The 26324-nt window shown below is 49.9% G+C and overlaps 1 protein-coding gene and 1 long non-coding RNA gene across 8 annotated transcripts in view; one reads left to right on the top strand and one right to left on the bottom strand.

Annotated features, from left to right (window-relative positions):
• Positions 1-26324, top strand: part of DLGAP4 (DLG associated protein 4) — a 200224-nt gene that overhangs the window by 25707 nt on the left and 148193 nt on the right. The gene's annotated exons all lie outside the window — the stretch shown is intronic.
• On the bottom strand, positions 12821-19688 carry LOC121012250 (uncharacterized). The gene is made up of 3 exons (XR_005782033.1): positions 19242-19688; positions 17751-18320; positions 12821-13841 (listed from the first exon to the last, which is right to left on the bottom strand). It is a non-coding gene; the product is annotated as an uncharacterized LOC121012250 (long non-coding RNA).

Below are 26324 nucleotides of genomic sequence, written 5' to 3'. Positions count from 1 at the left end.
ATTTCATTGTGATCATAGAGCAGATTTTTTTATGAGTTAAATCTTTTATAATGTATTGAGTGTTCTATAAATGTCAGTTAGGTCAAGTTGGTCAATAGTGTTTAAATCTTCTGTGGCCTTATTTATATTCTGTTTACTTGTTCTATCAATTATTAAGAGAGGGGTATAGAAATCTATGACTATAATTGGAGATTTGTCTATTTCTCCTTGCATTTTTATCACTTTTGGTTTCATGTATTTTGAAGCTTTAATATTAAATGCATAAATATTTGAGATTTTTCTCTCTCATGATGATTGACCTCTTTATCATTATGAAATGACTTTCTTTATTATCCCAAACCTGCTTTTTCTGATGTTACTCCAGTTTTCTTTTGATCAGTATCAAAATGATATATATTTTTCTATTCTTTTACTTTTAACTCATTTGTGTTTTTATATTTGAAGTGCATTTTTTATAGGCAACATATAATTCGGTCTGTTTTTTAAACCAGTCTGAAAAATCTCTGTCTTTTAGTTGGGATTTAGACTATTTATATTTAATGTGATTTTTTATGTGATTAGGTTTAAATCTTCTTTCTTGCCATTTGTTTTCTCTTTGTCCTGTCTGTCCTTTTCTTCTTTTTCTGCTTTCTTTAGGACTAGGTAAATGTTTTTATGATTCTCTTTCTTCCTTGTTGATTATTAGCTATAACTTTTTATTTTTGCTTTAGCAACTGTTATATGGTTTATAGTATATATCTTTAACTTATCACAGTCTATTTTTAAATGATATACATCATTTCATGTATAGCATAATGTTACATTTTGTGCTATTATTATTATGCATTTTACTTTTACATATGCTATAAACTCAACATTATTTTTGCCTAAATAGTTATCTTTTAAAGAGATTTAATGGTGAGAAAAATAATCCTATATATTTACCCATGTCGTTACCATTTCCAGTGGCCTTCATTCCATTTTGTAGATCTGTATTTCTCTCTGATATCATTTTCCTTTAGCCTGAAGAACTTTAACATTTCTTGTAGTGTGGGTCTACTGGTGGTGAGTTCTTTCAGCTTTTCTATGTTTGGAAAAGTCTTTATTTTAACCTTCATTTTTGAAAGTTATGTTTGTTGGACATAGAATTATAAGCTGATGGATTTTTGTTTTCAGTACTTCAAAGATGTTGTCTTCTTGCTTACATTGTTTTTGACAAGAAATCTGCTGTCATTCTTATCTTTGTCCCTCAGTATGTAACATCTTTTTTTTTTTTTAAACGGACCGCTTTTAAGATTTTCTTTTTATCACTGGTTTGAACAACTTGGTTATGATTTACCTTAGTGTAGTTTTCTTCGTATTTCTTGTCCTTGGATTCATTGAATTTCTTGAATCTTAAGGTTTATAATTCAAAATTTTTACACAGCAGAGTGAAATTCAGGGACAGAGGAACTGTCAGGGCCAAAAGCTTGGTGGAGGCCACTCTTGACTCAGTTTTCCTATCTGTCAAGTAGGCCAGGGGATACCTGCATTCCAGGACATTCTATTTTCCAGGTAAGACTTTCTTCTAAGGGCAAAGTATGCAGTGACCAAGGTGTCAGGTGAATGGGTATGACCCTTAACGTGATGGCTCAGCTTCTCCTAGGTGCCTCGTTCTGTGCTGAGACATGGGGCTGCAGGCTCTGGGCAGCTGGGTCCTAGATACACACAAAGACACACACAGTGAAATTAAAAAAATCAAAAACAGTGATGGTACATCTTGTTTATCAAACTGATAGGTTTAAAAAAATAAAATTCAGTATGGACAAGTGTATGGGGAAATAGACCTCCTTAGGCTCTTTGGTGAGGATGTAAACTGGCACTCCCCCCTCCTTTTTAGGGCAGGTTGGTACAGAATTATCCCAAAGCTTAGAATTTTGCATATGCTTGATGTGGCAATTCCAGCTCTAGGAGGTTATCATAAGAAAACAGTTCAGATTATTTGAGTCAAAACATGTGAGTTTGAACTTGGCTGTACCAGTGACCAGCTCTGTAACCTCAGACAAGTAACTTTGCCTCTCTGAACCTCTGTTTGCTTATCTGAAAATAGAAATTTTTATCTATCTATCTATCTATCTGTCTATCTACCTATCATAGTAAGGGTGAAATGAGATAATTGCACGAGATAATTTGTGCAAGACACTCAGCACAGGACCAAGCACAGAGCAAGTCTTATGCTGATGGCGGATGTCTTGATGGTGATTATATATACAAAATAGAGACTACAGGACATGCAGCAAAATATCAAAAGTGGCCATTCCTGGGAAAAGAATAATTTTTACTTCCAAATGCCTATTTCCTTCCTGTTTCTTACAGTGAACATATATTGTTTTGTAATAAAGAACAAATGATGACAGTTAAAACACAGTGTGTGTTGGGGCGCCTGGGTGGCTCAGTCAGTTAAGTGTCCTACTCTGGATTTTGGCTCAAGTTGTGATCTCACAGTTTGTGGTTTCAAGCCCTGCGTCAGGCTCTGTGCTCTCACTGTGCTGAGAGCACAGAGCCTGCTTGGGATTCTCTCTCTCCCTCTCTCTGTCTGCCCCTCTCCCGCTTGCACACTCGTGTGCACGTGCACTCTCTCTCTCTCTCTCTCTCTCTCTGAGGATAAACTTTTTAAAAATGCCCTTAAAGACACACACACAATGTGTGTTATTCTTGCAAAGCCCACCTTTGAAGGCAGTGATAGCCCAGTGGGCCAGGCCAGAGGTGGGGGCAGCAGTCAGGAGAAGGTGACCTGGTGACCAGTCCCCCACCCCTAAGGCCAGAACCTGGGTTGGAATCCAAATGGAGACCATGGAGGAAGGTGGTGGAGAATATAGATCAGAAGGCTGGACCCACTTACTCGCCACGTGATCTCAGCCAAGCATCTTCACCTCTGTGCTTCACATTCTTCATCTGTATAATGGGCATGTAGTGTGCTCTACTTCATAGGTCTGTTTAGGCTTTAGTGACTTCTTAGTTTTTAGTACAATGTCCAGCAGACAGTAAATGTTATCTGTTATTACTGTTATTATTACTAGTATTATTGTATTATAATGTTATGTTACTACTAGTATTATTGTATTATAATATATATTATTATATTATTATTATGTTACATTATTATTATTACCACCTCCAGTGCAGGTGGTGAGGAGAGGGGACTGGCCAGTCTAAAGCAGGCTCCATCCCCCTCACAAGTTGGGGCATGATGTGAGAGAGACATCTCAACCCTGCTGGGGTCTCTTGGGCAGACCACCCCATCTCTCTGGGCCTCAGACACCCCTCTTCACCAGTAAAGACAGTAATTCATTCTTCTACCTTGTGAAGAATAAATGGGTCCCCATGTCCAGTGCCCACAACACCAAAGGCACCTAATATTTGTTCCCTTCTCTTTGTGGAGTGAGAGAGCCCACATGGCCAGGCTGAGTGGGGATCAGGCACCTCGGCCACCCAAAGGCATCCCCCAAAGCTCCAGCTGCCTCTCCTCCAGCTTCCTGATGGTTGTGGAAGGAACAGGAATGACATGAGAACATTAATCTGCCTCATTAACTCACTTTGTTCCAGAGTTGTAGCAATTAGACCTGCAGTCTGGGCAGCATTAGGAGCTAGGCAGGGGTCGCCCAGACTGCTGGCCCCCTGCCTGCCCAACCACTGCCAGCACTCGCTCTGTCCCTGGGGAGAGGGGCCAGAGAAGGGGGTTTCTCCGGCAGCAGATCTCCTTGGCTTCTATTCACTTATTCACTCACACTCATTCAATGGATGTTTACTGAGAACCTGCTATGTGTCAAGGAGACTGTCTGCAGTGTTTAGATGTGGCTAGAAGAGTAGGGGACAAGCAGCAGGAGATTAGGTCATAGAAATAAGAGGGGCATGCAGCTGTAGGAAGGACTTGCCCTTGGAGAGTCACTGGAGAACTTGGAGTGAGAAGGTGATGTGATCATATTTGCATTTCATGAGACTTTCCGTATGGAAAGGGGCACCATGAGGAGGCTGGGCTGGTCATCGTCATGAGGCATTGAGGAGTGTGGTTGGCTTGGGGATGAGGCATGAATCAGGGGTTGGACAAGGCAAAGGGTTCATACCTTTCTTCCCTCATCTTCTTCAATAAGAAGCTGGCTGTCTCCTGACAGCCTGCAGGCTTTCCCCTGACCACGCCTTCCCCACCGCCTCCTCTCCACTCAGCCAGGCCTGGGCTACAGGGAGGGGCCAAAGCTGACATAATCATGAAACTCAAGAACTAAAATTTGCTTTATGTATTAGCATTGATGAAAGGTTTATATCTTAGCTTATTACATCCACATAGTACCCATGATAGGTAAACAATTCTTTCTGTTTTACTGATGCGGAAACTGAGGCACAAAGAGGTGATATTTATTTTTTATTTTATTTTATTTTTTATTTTTCTTTTTTTTACCCAAGGACACAGAGCTAGTGGCAGACAGAGCAAGGATTTGAACCCAGGTCATTTAGATTGCCAAACCCATATTTCTCTACTACTACTAACTGCCCCACAGTCCCTTCCAGCCCTGGGGTTCCATGAAAAAAAGCACCAGTAAGTATTGGGTTGACTACTGTGTACCAGGTACCATGTTGGATGCATCACTTCGCATCATCTGTCCCTGGCAGCCCCAGGAGGTAGTGGCCCCATTTCACAGGTGAGAAAATAAAGGCTCAGAGGAGAATGGAATTGCCCAAGGTCAGAGCTGGGTTGCCTGGGTTCCAGTCTCTCCAGCAAGTCCTCTCCCACCCCAGCCCCCCACCAGTCAAGGCCCCTTAGTGACCTCAATTTCCCAAGGTAAAGCAGCTTGTTAGCATCTCAAAGAGCCCTCTCTGCCTGCTATGTATATTCATGGAGCTTCAAAAAGGAAGCTCCAGACAGGAGACTCTTTCTTCCCTTCCAAGAGCAAATTCTCACCCTCTCAGATGCAGGAAATGTAGTCTGGCTGGAAAAAGACTTAATTTCTTTTTCTTTTTCACTGGTTAGTAAAAGAAAGCTGCTACCTCCAGCTCTGACTGAACATGGCTGGTTCAGACTGCGTGGTTGGTTGGGGAAGGTGGGGGCTTCCGAGCTGCTGGCCTTGCCGCACCCTCCGAGGCCATCTGGCCTCACTTTGGAGCCAGAGAGAGCAGGAGATGAGTTCAGAGGGGGCCTGGGCATCAGGCACCCTACTCACCCTGCTTCAAATGCCCCCCTGTAAATGCACCTCTTCTTGCATTTGTGTATGTTTGACATTTTTAATAATAGGGAGTTAATAAAGGAGTTTCTAAAAAACACTAAAAAAAAAAAAAAACCCAAACAAACAAACAAACAAACAAACAAAAAACCACTGTACCAGCTGGTGTCTTTGGAGTGAGAGCCATCCCCTTCAGATCATGGCATCCCAAACTTTCACAGTCAGGCTTCTCTGGTGCTGTGGCCACAGGGAATGTCTGTTCTCTGCTCCCCAAGTTCCTCACTCCACCCTTAGCAGGTGCTTTCTCTTCAGGCCTCCTGGATTCCTGCTCATTACTCAGAAGTTAGGTCCAGTGTCACCTCCTCCTGGAAGCCTTCCCTGATTCCTTCAGGTAGTCACCCCTGCCTCTCTCAGAGCCCCTTGTCCACCAGTGCACAAACAATGCTTTAGGTACTATGCTCTGTCCTTTACCCAGGGTGTGGCTTTGATTCCTTGTGGTCCCATGGAAGGCGGGCTTATCCCCTATGTTCATGAGGAAACTGAGGCTCAGAGAGGTGAGGTCACTTGGCCAAGGTGGACAGTGGGATGAGGATTAGAATGAGTATATGGCTATGTTTTCCAGCTCCCAAAACTGCTCCCCATCTCTGCCCTGCACATCACGTGGCACTTTGTAGCACAGGTCTTTCTGACAGGGTCTCCCCTGATGGCCTGGAACCCCCTCCCCCCCGCAAGGATGGATCCTGTGTACCCAGCTCAGGGGTTGACACTGAGGGGCCGCTGACAGGCGTTTGTCAAATGGGAGAAACCTAGATCTAAAATCTTGGAGACCATTTCCCCCCACCTGCGTTCCACCCCCCCCCCTCCTTGGGGTCCCTGCCATTATGAAGTGAAGACAAAGTCTTGGAAGTGTCACAGAACCTGCCTGCAGAGGCCTTGGGAGCAGGAAACCCAGGGAGGCCGGAAAGCCACTGCCCTCATCTGCCCACAGAGATGAGCAGATATTCGGAGAGCAATGGCTCCATGGACTACAGGGAGGCAGGGCAGGGTTCCACGGACAACAGAGAGGTTATGTTTGCTGGATGGTTCAGGAAGCATTGGTTGAGCACTTACTGTGTTCCAGGTACAGTGCTAGTTACTGAGGACACAGCTGTGAGCAAGCCAGACCCCGTGGGTGCTTTCACAGCACTCTCATAAGAGGAGCAGAGGGTGAGCAAACATGAAAGTGATAAAAATGCTACATGTGGCAAAGAATGGAGGGGCCTGGGGGGCGAGTATCAGAGGCTTTGGGAAGTGTTATTGAGGCTGAGCTGTACCCCATCTGGGAGGTGTGGGCTGCAGGGTCTCTCTGGCAGATGGCAAAGGCCCTGAGCTGGAGAAAGTCTGGGCTCACTAGGGAACAAATGAGATGGGGGTGTCACCCAAGGACCAGGGGGAGGGGAGCATGCCAGAGGGGGTGGGGAGCCATTGGCAAGACCTGAGCGGGGTGGCAGATTTGCAGAGCATTTATGAACGTGGAGACTGGTGTAGGAGGCTGGTGCAATTCTCAAGGGAGACGGGGGAAGACCCAGTCAGGACAGGTGCTGGGGACATGGAGGTGACAGGCCAATTAGATTTTAGCAGGCAGGGCCCTTTGGCTTTTATGCCAGGCTGAGTGAGGGAGAGGAGGAAGGTCTGGCTGACCCTTGGAGGTGGGGGGACACTGGCTCTGAGACTAGGGCTGGGCGGGACGGGGGGGGGGGGGAAGCAGGAGGAGGTGGGAGAGGGGCCTGGAGCGCATAGCCAAAGCCCTCCTTGTGAGGATCACCACAGTGGCCCAGGGGAGGCTGGGTCTCTGGCACAGGGTAGTCCCTTTCTCTGAAGCCAGTTCCTCTTAGCCAGTGTCTGGGACTGACGTGTCTATTGGAGGCGAAAATCATGCCTCTTGCCTGCACCCCAAATCGCCCCCTGGGGGTGGCAGAACGCCAGGTGCCCATTTTAATTCTCCGACAGTCGTACTGTTTTATTGTTCCTATTTGGGGTTTTATTATTATTGCTGCTAATGGTTTGAAAAGGCCTTTTAATTAAAGCTGCAGGTTGAAGCTGGTGCCGGAGCCCCTGGGGTGGGTGGGAGGAAGCCTTGCTGTGTGCTTACTCCATTCCTTACAGAACTGGGGGCTTCTGCGCTGGGGCCTGGGGCCCCTTCCGCAGGGAGACTAAGGCAGGAGGCCCTGCCATTGAGGTGATGGCAGCGTCTGTTGTTGGGCCTCAGCCCTCCTCTTGTGATGCAACCAGAGGATGTTTCCAGAACAGGTCACATGGCATTAGTTTCCCGTTTAAAACCTTCCATGGCTCCCCAGTGCCCTTTCCTTGTAGGAGGTTATGGGCCCGGTGGTGGAGAGCTTATGGGACACATCTGGGTTTGAGTCCTGTTTTTGCCGTTTACTCGCATCAAGGCCTTGGGCAAGTTGCTTAATGGCCCATAGCCTCAGTTTGCTCATCTGTAAAATGGGAAGGCTGAGTCCTTGCCTCATAGGGTTGTTAAGAGGAATAAAGAGAAGATCCAAGCATCTGGCCCATATTGAACACTCACTCCATAAATGGAGGTAATGTTGTTGTGGCTACCAAGATTGTGAGGATCCAGGGAGGATCACACAGCAGGTGCTCTGTGAACATTAGCTTCCCTTCTCAGCGTTATCACTGTTCCCTCCCCTCTCCTTCTCTTGTCCCAGAACATGCTGGAGACTTGACCCACTCTTTACCTTTGCACATGCTGATTCTCCATCTGTGGTGCCTCCCTTCACCCTTGCCCACCTGGACGTCCTTCCAGATCCAGGTGTGGAGATGCTTCCCCTGGGAAGCCTGCTCTACCTCCTCCCTGGGACCTGGGTTCGCAGATCTCTCGAGCATTCCCTCCTGCTTTTAATTGCTGATTGACTCCCAGAGGTTGCAAACTCAGGCACCTGCGGGACCCAGCAAATCAGGTCAAAGAGGAATGCTGCAGAGGGAAGGCCTGTAGCCCTTTTGTAAGACTCTTGTTCCTGACAGCTGCTCTCATCCTGTGGCCAGGCTCCCCCCTGCCAGTTCTTTTTGGAGGGTTTGCCCATCCAGTCCATGTTTATTGAACATCTGTTGTGTGTTTGCCCTGAGCTACAGGGCACTGCCTCCGTTTTCATCTTAGTAACCACCTATGACATCTTTCTGTGCCCATCTGACTGATAAAAGACAAAGGCTACAGAGCCGAAGCTTCTCATCCCCAAGGTCACCAGGCTGACAACTGTTGGTGCCCCATACTGTGCTTGCTCCCTTGACCGATGTTGGCAGCTCCATCAATATAACATTTCTTCCCCAGGGCCTTTGCCCTTGCTGTTCCTTCTGCCTGGAACTTTTTGTCCCCAAATTCCTGCTGAATTTCCCCCCTCACTTCATTCAGGCCTGAGTTCACATGTCACCTCCTCAAAGAGCCCCCGTCCCACCTGAGGCAAAACAAAGCCTCATGACAGTAGTCATACCCTGACATACTGTTCATATGTTTGCTTAATCTCCATCTCTCCCATTTGCCTCCAGGATCAGCAACCACATTCATTGTGCTCACCTCTTATCTCCAGTCCCTAAAATGGTAGCTGGCATATAGTTAGTACCCACAGGTGTTGTGGCTGAGTGACTCCCTGGTTTGCAGACTTTCCTGACATGTGGCATATAGGTGGGACTGGGGGAAAGGGGTATTGGGGTCCAGCAGTCCCAGGGACAGGGTAACTAGAGGACCCTGTCTGTGCTGAAGGAGCTTCTGTCTGCCATCAGCATCTCCTGTTCCTCTGGTTTCTTTTGCTTCCTTGATGTGCTCCGACTTGACTGTGGCCTTGAGTCCAACCATAACATCAGTCCATCTTTGTTTCTGTCTGATGCAGAGACACCCCCTTCTTCCTGGGGCTGCTAGAGCCAAGCAGCCCCCCACATGGGCCCCCCACCAGCACCTCATCTCTGTCTCTTCCCTCTCCCTGCTGTGCCCACACTGCTGCCTCCTCCTAACGGTTAATCCATTAGAAGCTTTTGGACTTGGGGGAGGTTGGGGAGCTGGGAAAATGGGGGAGAGAAGGAGGATAAGGCTCAAGCAGCAGCAGCATCTCCCTGCTTCTAGATAGGGATGGCTAAACCCATTTTGCAAGTTAGAAACTGAGACTCAGAAAGGTTTAATTGCTTGCCCAGGAGTAGAGCCCAGATCCAACCCCAGCATTATTCACGTACCCCTGAGAGGTCACGCTTGTTCCAGAGCTGAGGGCAAAGCTAGAGCCCACAAAGCTTCAGGGGCTACTGCCCACTTGCCCAGGAATTCATTCAAGTGACACGATTATGTGCAGGCACCATGCTGTGTGTGGGATAGGCAGGGGGCTGGGGCTGCTGGGGGTGGGCCCTGAGAAGGCAGTCGAGATTTGGGGCTTAAAGGATGAGCAGGCATCCTCCAGAAGTTGAGAAAGGAGGAAAGGAAGTCAGGGTAAAAACGAGGCTTTAGCCACTTAGCACTGAACAGACTCAACAGTGGGGAAGGTGGGTCAAAAGCCTCCTTCCGGAGGGTGGGTTTTGGGCCTAGATGGGATGTGAGGACACTACTTCTCTGGCATTTCCTGGCTCTGGGGTCCTAAGAAGTGAACAGAGTTGTAATGAGTATACCTCCTCTCTGAAGGAGGAGCTTCCACACCCAGGCAGTTATCTTCTGCACCCAGACTTCTCTTCCCCACTGTGTCCTTGGGAGGGCCCACAGGTAGGACCCACTCATCTACCTTCTGTGCCTTTTCAGCCTCTCCCAGTGGAAGAAGGCCTAGGCTGGTTGCCTGTTGCCTGAGCTAGTGGGGGTAGCCAGTGACCCTGTCAGACAGCCAGAGGCCCTTACCTTGCTCAGTCTCTCTTCATCCTCACCACTAGGCCAAGTGGGAATTGGGATTTGCTTTTCCAGGGTGAGGAAGCAGAGGCCGCAAGAGGGAGGGGCTTGGCAGACCTAAGTTCCTGCCCTGGCTCTGTGGCCCGCACAGCACCACCATATGGAGCTCATCCTCTTTGGCTGTCCAGGAAGCAGGGGGCAGGTCAGAGGAACAAGGAGGTAGCTTCTTAAACTGTGATGTGCTGGACACAAGTGGGAAGCATTGTCTGGTCAGAACTGGGTGCTGATGGGGAATCAGCCTTGAATGCAAGGAAGGGGGGCAGAGAGGTCCATCTGGAGTCTGCCGGAACAATAGTCAAAAACACCAATCATACATTTAGTAAACATGTATAGAGCACTACCTGTGCGCAAAGCCCTGTCCAGACCATCTCTGCCTTCAGGGAGACAGTCCAGTGGGGGAGAGAGCCATCAAATGACAAAAAAAAAAAAAAAAAAAAAAAAAAAAAGTAAATGCAACTATGCAATAAAGTGGAGACTCCCAACCTAGTGGGGGTTTGGGAGGTCATCCCTGGGGAAGTATCACTTAAGCTAAGCTCTGAAGAATGAGTTACAGTTGCCCAGGTGAGGAGGGAGGGAAGGGAATCGTGGCAGCAGGAGCAGCATGGCAATGGTGCTGAGGCAGGAGGGAGCAGGGCTAGTCTGAAGGCCTGGGAGAAGCCTGGGAGTCTGGCCCAAGGTGAGCCAGAGAGAAGGGGGGCAGGGGTGGGGTGGGTGGGGGCAGCCTGTGGCAGCAGCAGAGCTGGAGGCTAGAGCAGGGCAGACAGAGGAACCAGTAGCAGCCAGGGGTACCTTATTAGCATATTCATAGTCGTGGCAACCTTCATGAATATGCTAATCTTCTCCGGGAGGGGTGGTAGAGGGAGGCCTAGATTCCCAACATCCTCTCTCTCCTTCTGGGAATGGAACCCCAAGTAGGAGTGGGGTGGGGTGTCCCTCATGTCCCCAATGTCAGCTCCTCCCTCCTCCTGGCTGCCCGCCAGTCCCTGCACACCTTCCCTCTCTCAGGAAATTCTGGCTGTTCGGGAAGTGGGGATGGTATAGAAGAGGGGTGTCCTACAACACCCACACACATTGAGGGCTGGGCCCCATCTTGCGATTCTCCTGCATGTGGCTGGCTTCACAGGAGCAGAGGCATCGTGAGCAGGACATCAGTGACTCACCCTTCCAGGAGCACATGGTGGGGATGGGGAGACTCAGAGAGGAAGCCACCAGGGGTTCCCTACAATCTCTAGCCCCATGTCCAGAGCCCTTGGACATGCGCCTCCAGCTTTGGTCAGGGGTCTCCACTAGTCTCAGGACACTGTGGTCTCTGTGGACAATAAAGTGGCCACACCAGATCAGAGGTGTTGGCTGTGCCTGTATCCCACTTGCATCCCATTGGTGAGTCCCCAGGGGGGCAGGGCTGAGAAATGTGAGAAGTGGCAGGGGGAAGCGTCTTCCCAGGTGGTCTTCCCAGCTAGGCCTGGCCCCTCAGGGTGCTGTCAGGAGGCTGGATCCATGAGGGGGGTCAGGAGCCAAAGTGCTTCATGCAGGTGCTGAGATTTAGCGGGCGGGAGGGGGTGGCATAATTAGCTGTCACAGAAGTAGTGAGTCAGGCACCACTGGTAGCTTTGAGTCAGCTCTAGGGGGTGAAGGGGAAGGAGACAAGGCCAAGGTCACATGTGAGCAGTTTGGGCCAAGCCATCCTGAGCACCATCCCTCCCCCCCACCCCCAACTGCTCCCCCAGGCTCCTCCTGGAGCAAAGAGGCCTGTACTAGTGGTAGCTCTGGGGAGCCTGGAAGCCCTTCCATGCCCTTGTGCATAGAGAGTGAAACTGAGGCCCAGAGAGGGAACACACTCACCCTGCTTAGTCCTCTCTTTCCACACAGCTCTTTTTTCAGGTCCTTAAATACTATACAAAGCTGCTCCCTACCTTGGGGGTCATGCTTGACTATCCCCTCTGCCCACAACATTTTCCCAGTTATTATCTATCGAGGCTGTCACCTTGCTGTCCTTTTTAGAGGGGGACTTTCTGTGACGCTGTCTTGGCCCCCTACTTTTCTTAGTCCCAGGTCCTTGGGATATTTATCATGACTTACAATTATTTTACCAGTTTGTCTCTCATCTTTGCTAGAAAGTAAGCTCTGTGAGCTCAGAGTCTACATCTGTCTTGTTCAGTGCTCTAACCCAGCACCTGGCATAGACCAACGACGACAATAAAACACCTGGCACTAACTGAGCATGTACTATGTGCCAGGCACGATGCAACCACCTTCATAAGCCTTTGATCCTTCAGTAGCCCTTGGAGAGCATCATAGTTTCCAGCACTCCTGTCTTAGAGAAGAGGAAACAGAAGGCTCCTGCAGGGAGGAGGCAGATTTGATGGGGACATTCTACCTAGAGCCTGCATGCATAGGCCACTTGGGCTCTCCCCTCACTCGCTCTACTCTGATGCACACAGTAGGTGCACACAGTAGGCACTTGGTAAATATTGGTTGGGTGGATAGATGGAAAGTCAGGCTTCTCCCATAGTAACTCAGACATTGAGTGGCTGTCACCCTGACTTTTATCTTTGGGTATTTTAGATGCTGCTGGGGTATTGTCCTCAGCACCCAGTGGGCACCATGACAGCCTCCTGCCTTTCTGCCGGCTGGCAGTACAGTTTCAGATCCCCAGGGACACTTCATTCAGTTTTCTCATTTCTTTGAGCGGATTGAAGAGAGGGAACAGAGGCAGCCTGTTGGACCCAGGACGTCGGGGATGAGAGGTTTAATTTCCCAGGAGCCCGTGGCAGCTGGAGCAGACCCCTTCAGTCAGGAGAGGGGGCTGTGAATACAGGCACAGCAGGCAGCTGGGGTCTTCCAGGCTGGGTGGAGTCTCAGTGTGCCACCCCATGTCCTCTCCCTGGACTGGGGTCTCCTCAATGACAGGGGCAAAGATCAGAAGCTTCAGATCAAAAGGCCTCCACACACTTGCTGTGTGATCTTGGCTAAGTCACTCCTCTTCTCAGACTCCTCTTTGATAAAGTGGGGTACAGGATGGCTTCTGTCTGTTTGCACACTATGAGAGCCTGGGAAGCTGAGGAGTAGCTCCAGAGGGAGTAATGGGAGTACCTGTTGGCTGAATGCAGAGTGGGAGAGTCAGGGGAGGCAGGTGGGTAGGGACCTGTCAGGATAAGGGGAATCTGTTAGGGGCTGGCCATTTCAGCCTGGCAGGTACCCCAGCCTTGAAGACCAGACCCAGACCCTGCAAAGCTGCCTTGCAGCAGCCTTGGTACCGCCAATGTTGATTAATGACCACAAAATGCCTGGGCGCCAGCAGCCTCCCTGCTCCATGAAATCAGTTGTGATTTATGGGATTGGGGCCCTCAGAGAGCAACTGTCTGGGCTCGGAGAAGCTTCAGAAAAACGGGTCAATGCAAGGCGGGGCCTGGAAGGCGGCAACCACTGCCAACTGGAAGGGTCTCAGACTGCTTCATCTGCCCCATGGTCCTGGTGGGGAAACTGAGGTTCATGGAGGTAAGGTGACATGCCCAAGGCCACTCAGCTGAGGGATCCCTCAAAGTCAGGACTTGTCACTCTGGCATTTGCAGCTGGAGAGAGGCATACCCCAAGCTACCTGGTGCACACACCTTATTCTGTTGCTTGCCAGCAGAGGTTTCTTCCTCTAACTGGCAGCAGAAACCCAAGGCCGGAGCCATTGTGTGGTGCTGGGAAGTACTTTAGACTTCGGGGTGGCCAGGGAAGGCCTCTTGGAAGAGGTGACATGTTAAGCCCTGAGGGAGGAGAGAAACCAGTCAAGTGAATGCTAGGGGAGACCCAGCCAGGTGGAGGGGACTGCAGGGCCATGAGCTTGGAGGTGAGGCAGAGGCTGGTTTGTTCAGAGAAGAGTAAGCCCCAGAGTGACTGCTGGGGCTGAGTGACAGGGCAAAGAGGGGGAAGTGATGCTGGTGAAGGAAACAGGAGCTGATTGGACTCCATAAGGTTTTATGGGTCCCAGCCAGGAGTTTGGCCCTTACCTAATTGCACTGGGACAGCTCTGAAAGTGTGCAAGCAGCTTTGCTTTATGTTTTCCAAAGTTACCCCCCACCTCTATGTGAAAGAAAATAGGAGGGGCATATGGGAAAAGGGGAGCCTGGGAAGGCAGCTGGTACAGACTTTGGGGCAAAAGTGGCTATGGAGGACCCAATTCTGGGGCTGGTATTTGTCCCTGGGATTTCTCCTTTAAGCTTCTTACACCACAGTAGGCAGTGACCAATTCTAATGTCTCAAAACCCATCTCAATCCATGATCTGCTTGATGCCCTACACCAAGGCCCAGAAACCCCATTTCATAGAAGTAATACCACATCAGACCAACTTTCTCACTTGCTCAAGATCACCCAGCTTAGGAGTAGAGTTGGGATAGGAAGCTAGTTTCTGGGTCCCACCACTCTTTAATGCCTCACTTGCCCCTATCCCCACCAGAGATCAAGGCTGCACCTCCGCAAGGGAAAAAATTGGGGTTTTGAGACTGCCAGGAGCCCCCTGTTGGATGGATTTGAACTATATCTGTGAGTGCATGTGTGCGTGCATGCACTCCACACAGCAGGAAATTTGGGACGGGAGCAGCTTGGGTGCATGTCTGGGTCTTCTCTTTGCTAGGAAACCAGGCCATAGCTAGAGGGGCCCCAGCAGCGCTGCCCTGGCCCTGCCCTCTCCCCTGCACTCTAATTCTGCCTGCTAGCAAGGGCACTGGAAGGCACTGAGTGCTGCTAGCCTATGGCTGCAGCTGACACACATTGTCTCTGGGCCACTTCACATCTCTGCCTTTGACAGAGGACCCTCCAGCAGGGCAGAGGGATCACCATGGAGGGAGCTGCCTGCCTGCAGTTCTAGCTGCCGTGGCCATGACGGAGTCCTGTTCACCTTGCTGGGGGGAGCCTGGCTCAGAGCAGTAGGAAGAGATCTGCACTGGGAGGTGTGACCCTGGGTTTTCTGGGGATGGTGGTAAGTCAGGACTCTCTCTGATCCTGGTCCATAGTTTTTCCATCTGGATAGTGGTAGTGGAATGGGATAGATTCAGTGGTTTGGAAGACTAACTGGTCTGAATCTCTGCTCCCCACATCACTAGCTGTGTGATTTAGGGCTACTGAGTTCACCTTTTTGTGCCTCAGAATGTTCGTGTGTATTCTTATCCCCATTTTAGTACAATTTTATAGGACTTCTGTGAGTAGAAGCAGGTAAAATTCTTGGAAGACCAGGCACACAGCAGGCACCCCAATCACAGTTAGCCTCTCAAAATAACAAGTACACAACCTAACAGTAATAGCTAGCATTCATACCTAGCATTCATTGGGCCTCTCCATGTACCATATGCTGCATCTGCATTCACTACAGACTCATGAGGTCAGTATGGTTACTGTCCCCATTTTACATTGAGGGAACTGAGGCACAGAGAGGTAAAGGCAAAAGGCTGGTCTGAAATCACACTGCTGGGACATGTGGAACCCAACTGGCCATAGTTCTCTGTCTATCCCTAGGTACTCATCTTCCTTCCTGAATTCGCAACCCCCGGCAAAACTGGCTCCTAGAAGTGTTTGCCAAGGGGGATCCAGTCTCAGGAGCCTTGCTGAGGTTTCAGCACCATGGACAGCACGTGCAGTTGGTTGCCTGGCTGATAGGCTGACAGAGGAGACTGGGCCTCGGCTGTGCCTGGGGCCCTGGATGGCAGGTCCTTTTCAGGGGGGTGGGACCCTCCACCTCATCCTAACCATGTGAAGGCAGCAGAGCTCTGGATAAGTTAGCAAAGCCAAGTATCCCTTCTACTGGCTCAGTGAGTCTGCTGGACCCAGAGGCCATTCCTTCTGGGAGAGGAGGAGTCAAGGCACCATTTCCAGGTTCCAGCATCACTATAGCCCCATCCTTGGTTGGGGCATCACCATGACAATGGGTGGCAGATGCACTCCCAAGGACACTGCTCTAAGAACTCCAGGCTGACTTGGTCGTGGGAAGCCCAGGGACTGAGTTCGAAGGGTCCTGGGATCACAACTGACTCTGCTCTCCTTCCAGTCCACTGTACAGAAGGGGAAATAAAGGTCCAGAGAAAGGAAGCCTGAATTCCTAGAATGTGCCAGCAGGAAAGTTCTTAGGGATCGGCTGGCCCCACTCTTCCATTACATAGGTAAGAAAACTGAGGCAAAGGGACCATTCTCAGGGAGATCTGCAGTGGGTCCCCTTTCCCCCCAGCAATTGTCTTCTGGAAGAATCACTTCTTTTCCTTTCTCATGTGTGCCATAATTTGAAAGTATGTGTTGTTTGTGTGTTTGGTGTCTCTTCCCTGCTGGCAGATAAACTGGGGACAGGTCATTTGTCCATGGTCATATCCCAGGGGTGGTGCACACTGAGGTGGTTAGAGTGTGGACTCTAGGGCCAGCTGACCTGGGTTCAAATCCCAGCTCTTCCACTTACTGGCTGTGAGACCTCAGGCAGCTCACTTCTCCCCTCTGAACCTCTGTTTCTTCATCTGTGAGATGGGGGGAATGATGGCACCTGCCCCATAGGGTTGGGTGGGGTTTTGTTTGAAGATTTACTCAGATGGTATGAGCACTGAGCCTTGAACATGATGAGTACCAGACAATGTCAGTTGTTGTCTTTGTTACTGGTTGGTGGGTGCTTAATAAATGGCTGGCTCAGTCAGTAGAGTATGCAACTCTTGATCTCAGGGTCATGAATTCGAGCCCAATGTTGGGTATAGAGCTTTCTTTAAAAAAATAATATATGGTGAATGAATGAGCAGAATCTACATGCCAGCCCCCACCATAAGTGCTTTCCTTCAGGATATCAGGGGCAGCTGCTTCCTGATTCTATTACATTATTTTCTAGTGGACATTCACTGCTCACCTGCTTTGTCAGGGAACCTTGAAATTTAGCATGCAATGGAATTCCTTGGAGAGACTTGGCAATCCAAATTCCTGGCCCAGTCAAGACCCCCTGGATCTGGACCTCTCTGGACAAAGTCCAGGGCCTGTGTTGTTATGGGCAACTCATGCTTGCCATCAGTGGTGGGAAGCTGTTGTGGCTGCCTTGAGGAGTTCAGTGATGAACTGCCCAGTAGCCATGGGGCCGACAGGCTGATGAGACTTCAGGCTTCACTCCACAGGCACTGGAAGCCTGAGCAAGGTGCTGGGCCCAGAGGAGGGAGGGGCCCAGAGAGGAGCTATCAGGGAAGGCCTCCTGGAGGTAGTGGTGTTTCAACCAGTCCTTGAAGGGGGTGGGGAAATGTTGCCCAGCTGAGACTGGCAGATGGCATCATGGATGTGGGGGAGCAGCACGCACAAAGTGATGGAGGCAGGAAAAACAGGTTGTGCCTGGTGTGTGGTGTGGGATGAGCTAGTAGATGGTATATTCAAAAGAGTAGGTGGGGTTTATCTGGACTGCCAAGGGCCTTGAATGGTATGTCTTATACAAGCCCCTTTACTCCCTTTCTCTGTTTTCCTTCCATGACCCCAACATCTGAGGACCCACTTGTTTCACCCCCGACCCCAGTTATCCCTCTCTTCAGCCCCATTCACACCCTGACCTTGAAATCTATTCCTTATGAAATAAGTCCATGCTGAAGTCACAGTGGCTGAAAATGGGTTGGTTATTGTAGGGATGGAGTCCAGGAGGTGAGGGGTTATGTCTTGTAAATGGGGCTTTCAGTACCTTAGCCCAAGGCAGAGACTCCAGTGGTGAAAACTCAGGCTTGACAGAGAAACAGGGAAGAGGCTAGGGTGGCTGCCATAGCTTTTCATGGGTCACCGTGAGGAGAGAAAGTGATGGTACATGTGAACTATCCAGTATTCATCCTGCCACATAGTAAGTGTTCAATAAATAATGTGCCCATGTCATGATTTTCCCAGGCCAGCTTTGGAATAATTATTAACAGCTTCCTTTTCAATCTTGTAGGTGTCCTGATTTGGATAATAAAGTATATGGTCAATAAATAATAGGTATTTCTTGATAACTAAATTCTCCAACATGTTTTGGGAGAGCAGCATCCCCAGCATCCCCAGGAGATAGATTGCTTCCCCACACCAACATCCTCCCCACCCTAGCCCCACTTCCCTGTCCCCGGAGGAGCAACACCACTGGGCACAGTCGTGCTCACACCAGCGTTTCATTCCCATGAGTTACCAACCAAGTCAGTGCACCAGCAACTCACAGTTATCCCGTTTTCAGCCTGTAGGTCCCAGGTGGCTGCTTGGAGGAGATGCCTGGGGACAGGAAAGCAATCTGCACAGAGAGGCAGGAAGCTGGCACATACCAAGACTGGTTTGTCCCCCTCCCTCAGCTTGCCCTTGGGCCTGACTGGCCCCATTTCACTCTTGATACTGGTTTCTTGTGCACTAGAAAGGCAGTCCCCTCATGGATGTGGGGGCACAAATGAGATAATGGATGAGTATCTCTAGTGGTTTTGGGAGGTGGGAGCAAGTGCCTGCGTTATGGTGAGGACAGTCCCTTCTGGGAAGGGTAGCTGGGATGACCCCTTGTGATCTCATCCATCTTCCTGGCCCTAGGGACATTTCCTCACCAAGCCAGCACCTGCACCATCCTGACCCTCCTGAGACTCAGAATGCAGCTTCCTCAGATAACTGGATTTACAGGTGCCAGATAAAAATGTGTACCCCACTTTCATGGTCTGTAAAATGGGCCTGATATTACTTACCTGTTATATACGTAGGGAGAATTAGATGACTTGATGGCTGGCAAGGGGCTTACCCACTGTACCAACAAGTGGGAAGGGGCTGCATGGTGACATCTCTTAGTTCCCACAAACATCAGCACAGTCCTCTTCATACAGTAGGTGATAACTAAGTGTTTCCCAAAAGTGGATGACAAGAGAGGTATGTGTGCTGAGAGCTTTTATCTTCCCTTTGCAGAGGCCAGAGGGGGACATATTCACTCACTGTCTGACCCCTCCCACTTTGGATGCCAGGCCTCTGCTGCCCCCAGAGGCCGGTCATGAGTATGTGGGAGGGATGGGGAGGGGGAAAGCACTGTGTCTGCCAACAGGGTGCCACTCTGCCTATCACCTGGCAGCACCATGAGCCCCTAACCACAACCTCTGAGGGCCTGAAGGGTCAGATGCCAGGCCAGGGCAGCTAGATTTGGGGATGGGGCTCTGTGGACCCAACAGATCTGTTTTAATCTCACCTCTAGTGCATGTCAGGCTGGCTGTCTAACCTTGGGCAAGTCATTCTGCCACTTGGAGCTTCTGGTTCCTCCTCTGTAAAATGGGGATAACAGAAGAGAGCCCCCAGAGTTGGGTGGACCTGATGGCCTGGCACAGAGGAGTGGGTAGCAGCTGCCACTGCTGCTGGGATTACCCCTCTGCATCCTGAGCCCACCGGTTGGCAGGACCTGGCCGGTCACAGTAATGGTGATGGAAATGGCAGTCTCCCCTCACAGCAGTGCTGCCAGGTATTATTCTTTCATTTGTTCAGTACTTATTGAGCACCTACTGTGTCCCAGTCCCTGGGCTGGGGGCTGCGGATATATCAGTAGGGAAAAGATATAGTGTCTTCCTTCCTGGGCTTACTTCAGGGACGGGCTCATCCAAGCCTGCCAGTAAGTATGATGTACTGCAGTGGGGGGGGGGGGGCCGGATGATACATTCTATAAAGCAGGGTGAAGGGTTGGAGAATGATGGTAGGGTCAGATGGGGGGTTGGGGTTCAGGTCTAGGATAGCTTCTCTAAGGAGGTGACTTTTGACAGAGACCCCAAGGAAATGAGGAGGACGCGAGCTATGTGGATATCTAGGGAGCAGAAACAGCAAGTGCAAAGGGCCTGGGATGCAAGTGGGTTGCGAGGTAAGAACAGCTGGGAGGCCAGTGTGCTTGACCTGGAGAGTAGTGGGAGGTGAGGTCAGAGGGCCTGGAGGAGAGATGTGTAGGTCCCTGTAAGCCAAGGCAAGGCCTTTGGCTTTCACTCTGAGTGAGATGAGAGCCCCCAAGGGCTTTGAGCAGAGACTTGTATCTTAAGAGGACCCTCTGGCTGCTTTGTGAAGACCAGGCTGAAGGGATCAAGAGTGGAGGCAGGGAGGCCATGGGAGGCTGGGACCAGGTTGCAGAGGTGGAGGTGGCAAGGACTGGTTGGATTCTGGAGATACTTTGAATGTAGAGACAACCTGATGGGTTGAATATGGGGAGAGAGAGTAGGAAGAAGGGAGGGGTGAAGGGAGGGGAAAAGAAAGAGAAGGAGAGGGAGGGAGAAATTGGTGTTAAAATCCACGAGACTGAATGAGGTCACCTGTGTTGGCAGAAAGGGGACTGAGCCAGGGTCCCTCATGGTCACTTCAGAGAGCAAGATCTGGGTGACTGGAAATGTGTCTGGTGAACTGAGAATCAGGATGTGGGTCTGAGTTATAAATTTAACATAAGGACATGAAAAAGAATAAAATCTTTTCTGTCATAAAAACCATTGGGAGGGGCCACAAAAATAAAGTGGGGAGTCAGGAGGCTCAGGTTCTGTGCTGGCCCCCCATGTCTGTTGTGTGGCCTTGCTTAGGCACCTACCCTCTCCAGCCTCTGATTCCTTTCCAAAGATCTTGACTCTGACTAATGAGTTGTCCTTCAGCCATCTCCCATGGAGGTGCTGGGGCAACCATGAGGCTCCAGGGGGGCTGCAGTTGTGGAGGATGGAGAGGAAGGGTGAGCTCAGAGCTGAGGGTGGGAAGAAAGCTGGCCCAAACAGCTGCTTTTCTGGAGGGGTCTGCAGACAGGGCAGCCACAGCTGAGAAAGAGGAGGGATTTGTGCAGAGCTCCCCACCCCCAACCCATGGCAGGTCCTGCTGGGATGACTGTGAAGGGGGTGGCTCCTGGAAGCCACACTGTGACCTCAGGCTGAGTCTTTGTTCCAGCAAAGTGGCTGAGCCAGCATCTGGGCTGGGCTATATTCCCCTGGTGCAGCTCCTCCAGGGCCCAGAATGATAGAAGAGGCCCCTTCTTCCTTCTCCCCAACACCATGGCCTTTCTCTGCTGCTGACCTTTCTGGGGACATTTTTTTTTTGTTTCCACCATAGAAAGCAGAAATGTCTCCAATAAGCACCTGGTCAGAACTCAGTGTGGCAGCCACAAGGGGTCTAAGAGCTCATTGTACAACTGGAGAAATTGAGGCCCTGTGTGGGAGAGTGACCTGCCCTGGCCACAGAGCTGGGGCAGACCTGAGGCTGAAACCTAGGTTTACCACTTGGCTATTCAGAATGCTGCCCCCCCCCCTTCCTCATCCCTACTCTCCTCCTTTTTTGTTTTCCACACCCATTTGCCAAGTGTCTGTGGGACAAAAGGGCAGCCTTTTGAGGCAGGCTGACCTGGGTGCCAGCCCCACTTCTGCCACTCATTTGCTGTGTGACCTTAGGTGAGCCACTCAACCTCTCTGAGTCTCATTCTTTTTGTGAGCCAGATGGATGTAATGATGACAACCTGTCAGGACTGTGGGGAAGAACAACCTGAACACTGTTTGTGGAATTGGAAAAATAGGAGGCCCTTGACAGGTCCCAGTCTCATGCCTTCTGGGCTGATGGGCATCTGGGCTATCCAGTGGGAGGAGGAGATGCCCAGAGCTTAAGTGCAGGTAATGCCAAGAGCATTCCCAATGGTATTTCACTCAAAGATACCACACAAAGCACACACAGATTTTGTCTCAGATGGCCAGGAGAAAAGACCAGAGCACCAACACCTAGAAGACTAAGAGCCATTTCCCCAGCGTGAGCAGCGGTTCTCTGGGGCACAGCGGCATGGGCATCAGGCAGGCTACCAGGTTCCAGGCGTGTGTGATGGAGCTTGGAATGGCTGCATGTGCCGCCACACTGACGTGTCTCCTCCTCTTCCCAGCTACACCACCTATCAGGAGTGTAGACCAGGTCCTCGGCGTCTGTGTACTCCTTAACCCACTGCTTTTGCCCCTTGTTTCCACAATGCCCCAACCACCCTGCTCCCTCCCTCAGCTGAGCTGCTCAGGGGTTTTGATGATGCTCAGCCTGTGCAGCCAGGATCACATCACACCCCTTTGTGGTCCTTGTTCTCACCAAAGCCACTGGGACCTCCTGTGGTTGACCTGGTGGCCACTGCTCATGCGCATTGCACCACCCCTTCCCCGCCCCAGGCTCTGGGCAGCAGCACTCTCCGTGGCACACTGGACCTGTCACAGACCTGCCTCCTTGGCTGCTGCATCGAGAGCCTTTGCCACCTCTCTTCCTCCACTGCTCCCCAAAATGTCTCTTTCTTGGGGCTCTGTCCCAAGGCCTTCTCTTCTCAGGCCACACCCTCTCCAAGAGACTCAACTGCTGCTGCTTCAGTGTCCCTCTGAACACCCACAGCTCTTTCCCCAGAGCTCTCCCTGGACATCTCTGCAATGCCCCAGAATCACCTTCGGCTCAACTTGTCCAGAGTGACCCTAGCACTTGCCCTCAGGCCTGCCTGTGCCACTCTATCCCCTGACAAGTGAGTGGCACCATTGTCCTCTGGGGGATCCTGGTAGCTATGCCGCAGCCTGCCCTTTGTCCCCATCAGCCTTTTAAAAAAACTTTACTGAGGTATAGTTTATATACCATAAAGCTTGCTTAAGTATATTCTTTTTGAGTTTTAATAACTTTATACAGTATGCAACCATTACCACAATCCAAAGTTTCCTTGTGCGCATTTGCAGTCAGTCAATCCCCACTCCCATTCCAGGCCCTAGGCAACCACTGATCTGCTTTCTGTCTCTTTGACTCTGCCTTTTCCAGAAAGTTTATTTAAATGGAAACATATGTGTAGTCTTTTTGTCTAGCTTCTTCCACTCAGCATATTGGTTTTTATGTCCATCTCTGTCATTGCACATATCAGTGTTTCATTCCTTCTTAATGCTGAGTAATAGTCCATGTTTATGAATATATATATACACACACACATAATACATATATAACATAATATCTATATATAATTCAGTGGTTAATGGGCATTTGAAATTTTGGCTATTAGGAATGATGCTGTTATGAGCATTTGCCTATAAGTCTTTATGTAGAGTGTTAACCTTAAAAATAAAAGTCATTTACAAGCAAAAATGGGTTTATTCAGGAAGAGCAGAGGATTGCAATTCGGATATGCAAGCTACGGCAAAACCATAGGCAAGTCCAACAAAGGACGGGAACATTATTTTATGGGGAAGGAGGAGGAAGTTTGGAGGGGTTGTTCTGAGTGAAAACCCATTGGAGAAAAGCAGGAGTTCGGGGTGATGATGGTTTCTCATGGGCTGACTTGCAGGGGCGGCGAATTTCTTGTAGGAGATTCTATGTACATCTTTTCCTGTTAGGAAAATGTCACTGAACATTCTTTCCTGTTGATGATTCTTCTGTTGGGGTCTATAATTGACCATTTTCCCTTAAATTCAAATGGAGTGGTATAGATCCTCCTTTTCACCTCCCAACTCCACCTTAGTCAGGTTTCTTTCCCTTTATGAATTTTCACAGGGGACATAGGCTTACGTTTTTCTTGCATTCCTTTATTCCACCATCCCATCAGACCCCAGTTTTCACTGAGGAGCTATGTAGTTTAAGGGAAACTGATTCTATCTCCCCCTTGGGAATAGAGCATGTGACCCAGGCTAAGCCAATCAGTGTGTTCCATATCTCAGACACAGTGATTGGTTCCTGCATGGGCATGTGACCTAAGTAAGACAGTACAATCAGAGTAATTCTTAGGACTTGGGTTGGAAGAGCAATCCTTCCTCATGCTCCTGGTGGTGTGATTTGTCTGGAACAACTGTAGCCATTTTGTGTGCATGGGGGAAGCCAGCCTTAAGATGGAGCTGGCAAAGGACTGGATTGAGAAAATATCAATGAAACAGAGCTGGATCCCTGACTGAACTGTGCCTGAAGTCCACCAAAATTCTAGACTTTTTCAATTCTATGGGTTAATCCATTTTATTGTTAAAACCAGCTTAAGGTGGCTTTTGTTGTTGTTGTTGTTGTTGTTGTTGTTGTTGTTGTTGTTGTTTGTAGTTCAGAGGTTGGCAAACTCTGGCCATGGCCAACCTATTCTTGTAAAAAAAAAAAAAAATTGTTGTTGTAACACAGAGATGCCCATTTGTCTTTGACAGCTTTGGTGCACCAAATGGCCCACAAGCCCAAAATATTTACAATGTTGCAGCCAGAAGCTTAGTATTCAATATATCCCCACAGTCACTCAGGACAGAAACCTAGAAGTCATCCCTGACTCCTCTCTCTATCTCATCTTCCACATCTAGTCAGCCCCAAGTCTGAATGATTTTTTTTAAGTTTTATTTATTTAAGTAATCTCTACACCCCACATGGGGCTTGAACTCACAACTCCAAGATCAAGAGTCATATGCTCTTCTAACTGAGCCAGCCAGGTGCCTCAAATCTGATAGGTTTTATAATCTAAATATCTCCTGCCTCTGTCTGCTGGCCCCCAGCCCCAGTGCCCCTGCCCTAGGTAGACCACTATCAGCAATCACCTGGACCACATCAGCCACCTCTAGGCCGCCCCACATAGCTTCTGGGTGATCTTTCTCCCACTCAAACTTGCCAAGCCCTGGGGTGCCCCACTGCTCCCAGGGTAAAGGCCACACTCCACAGACTGGCACTGCAGGACCCTTGTGATCGGGCCCCAACCTGCGTTTCCAGCCCTGGCTCCCCTCCCCTCCTCCTGTTCTTCCCCAGAGCACATGGACCAGCCCACCACCTGTACAGAGTTCCTCACAGTCCCCCCGAAACCATATGCTCTGTCCCTCTTCCTCTTGCCACCAGTGCCCTTCCCCACTTTGTCCACCTAGTAGACGCCTGTGCATCCTCCAAGGCCCCACCTGAGTCTCACCTCCATTTTGATATTTTTCTAGTCAGGCTGGTGAAGGCCCCTAGGGGCCCCTGGGCCTCCTTCCAGGGCCGATCCTGTCATATTGGACTGCTGTGCTGTTTACATATTTGCAGCTTCCACTGACTCATTCACCTCCTTACTCTCAGCTTGGCTCAGCTTGGGGCCACACACGAACTAGGGGCTCAAGAAGTGTTTGTGGGGCACAGTGTCCCCTGCCTTCTGCTTCAAAGGTGCTGTGAGGAATCCAAGGGGCTCCATGCCAGTTGAGGCTTTGCACGAGGGACCATCTGGGCTCAGTGTTAACAAGGGGGGATGGCAGGGCTGGAACTGCCTGGGCCCCCATAGGCAGGAGTGTCTGCAGGGAGTGCAGAGAAACTCCTCCTAAGAAGCACAAAATGAACCAACCCTGAGATTGGAGAAGGAATCAGAGAAAGGAAAAGTAGGGCAGGTGCACATGGGCCCTGAGGGTGCTAAATAGAAAGGAAGGGATTACAGGGAAATGTCATTAAAAGGAAGATCTTTATGGCCTCCAGAAGTTCGAGGGCCAAGGAGAGGCCAGATGGCCAGTGAGGGGGCTTCTGGGTCCCATCAGAGCTGCTAGAAAGTTTGGGGGTTCATGAAACTGGACTTTCAGAGGATTTGGGGAATATCTGATTTCAATTTCTTGACTGAATCCAACCTTACCTGGTCTGGAAGGCCCCTGCAGAGCCAGCTGGCTGGGTCGTGGGTGGACCCTCTGGAGAAGCAACGGTGGAAGACTCAGGGGCACAGTGGCCTGGGAGTCTGAATCAGCTCTGCTGTCACTCATTGTGGGGGTCTTGGCTTCCACCTCTCAGGGCTTAGGGCTGTAGCCCACACTCAGTGCCCATCCCAGAAGTGTGTGCGGATGTGAATCAAGTGCGCAGAAAAGCAGAATCCAGGCCAGGCCCAATTCCCTCTTGGGGCTCTAGTGAGGCACAAATGAGACCATGGACATGAAAGTACCTTACAACTGTAAAGTGTCAGGACACCAGGTCAATGTCCCCTCCTCCCAGGGACTCCTTCCCAGACTCCTCCACTAAGTCAGTAGCTCTGTCCTCATGTCTCTCCAGATTATGTGTAAACCTTGTCCTTGCATCTATCTGCTCTGTCACAGACCCTAATGTAGGACAGGTCCCCCAACTAGACTGAACTCCTTGGGGAGAGAGACAAATGTGTCAGTCTTCCACATCTGGCTTGGTGCCTGGCCCAGAGCAGGAGTTTGGCAACTAGTTCTTGATTGACCTTGAATTGTAAAGAAGCAATTAATTTGTGGATGCTGGATAGCCTCAGTTTGTAAAAGCAGGGACTATGTGGTACACGGTAGAAATCTTTCTAACGAAATGACAAAATGGTTTGTGAGCTCTGGCTCAAGAAGTGTGTGCATCTGGAAATGTAGTCTCA

Source organism: Herpailurus yagouaroundi, unplaced genomic scaffold (assembly GCF_014898765.1).
Source record: "Herpailurus yagouaroundi ecotype Mexico unplaced genomic scaffold, PumYag 196, whole genome shotgun sequence".
Lineage (NCBI taxonomy): Eukaryota > Metazoa > Chordata > Mammalia > Carnivora > Felidae > Herpailurus > Herpailurus yagouaroundi.
The sequence above is the reverse complement of the archived record's forward strand: the minus strand, read 5'-3'. Positions and strand labels throughout refer to the sequence as shown.